Genomic DNA, 921 nt, shown 5'->3' with positions numbered 1-921 from the left:
GGGCAGAGCGTTCTGGGGACAGAGTGGGCGCACTCCGCCCAGGTGTGCTCGTGAGCCAGGTTGGGAAAGGTTTGCCTGGCTGGGCCACTTCCCAGCATGGGCTTGATTCCTTGCTGCACCAGGTATTTCTGACAGTATTTACCCAAACTGAACCCGTGCCCACAAAAGCCTGCACACCGATGTTCACAGGACTTTGTTGACAGTTCCCACCAGGATGCAGGCCAGCCCCCCGCCCGACACCGTGGTGCATGCAGACTGTGTTGTGCAGATGCTGGAGACACAGGTGACGTGGAAGGGCTGCTCCTGACTGCGCCCACCCACAGCCTCTGGAAAAGGCAGGACAGGAGAAGAGGATGGCTCTGGGCCAGAGGCAGGAGGATGGCCAGGAGGACAGCCAGGCGGGGCACAGGGGCCAGAGGCAGGAGGACGTCCAGGCAGGGCACAGAAACACCTCAGGCAGCCAGCCTGGACACAAGCCACTCTGCATCTGCCCAAACGCAGAGGGGATGTGAGAGGAGGGTGGCTCTGGGTGGTGATGTGCCTTCCCGAGTTGGCCGTCACAAGCCGTCACTAAGGGACTACCCTGGCAGGAGAATGGGAGGCTGAGTGGGGCTGGGACTGGGGCCTACGAAGTTCTAGTCTTAAAGTTCAAATTCACTGTGAACCTAAACCACTCCAAAAGTCAATTTCACTTAATTAAGAGGAACACACACTCCCCACAGCCCAGCACTGCGTGCCGGGCCTTTGCTCCACAGAGGTGAAAACACACATTCACACGAGCACCCAGACGCCGCCCGCCGTGGGAGCAGCTTTATTTGTTGACAGTTTTGATTTTGCTCTGGGGTGCCGGGAACAGAGCCCGGGGCTTTGCATGTGCAAGGCAAGTGCTCTGCCCTGAGCCACACCAGTCCCACGGTGGCT

Source organism: Urocitellus parryii, chromosome 6, assembly GCF_045843805.1.
Source record: "Urocitellus parryii isolate mUroPar1 chromosome 6, mUroPar1.hap1, whole genome shotgun sequence".
Classification (NCBI taxonomy): Eukaryota; Metazoa; Chordata; class Mammalia; order Rodentia; family Sciuridae; genus Urocitellus; species Urocitellus parryii.
The sequence above is the reverse complement of the archived record's forward strand: the minus strand, read 5'-3'. Positions refer to the sequence as shown.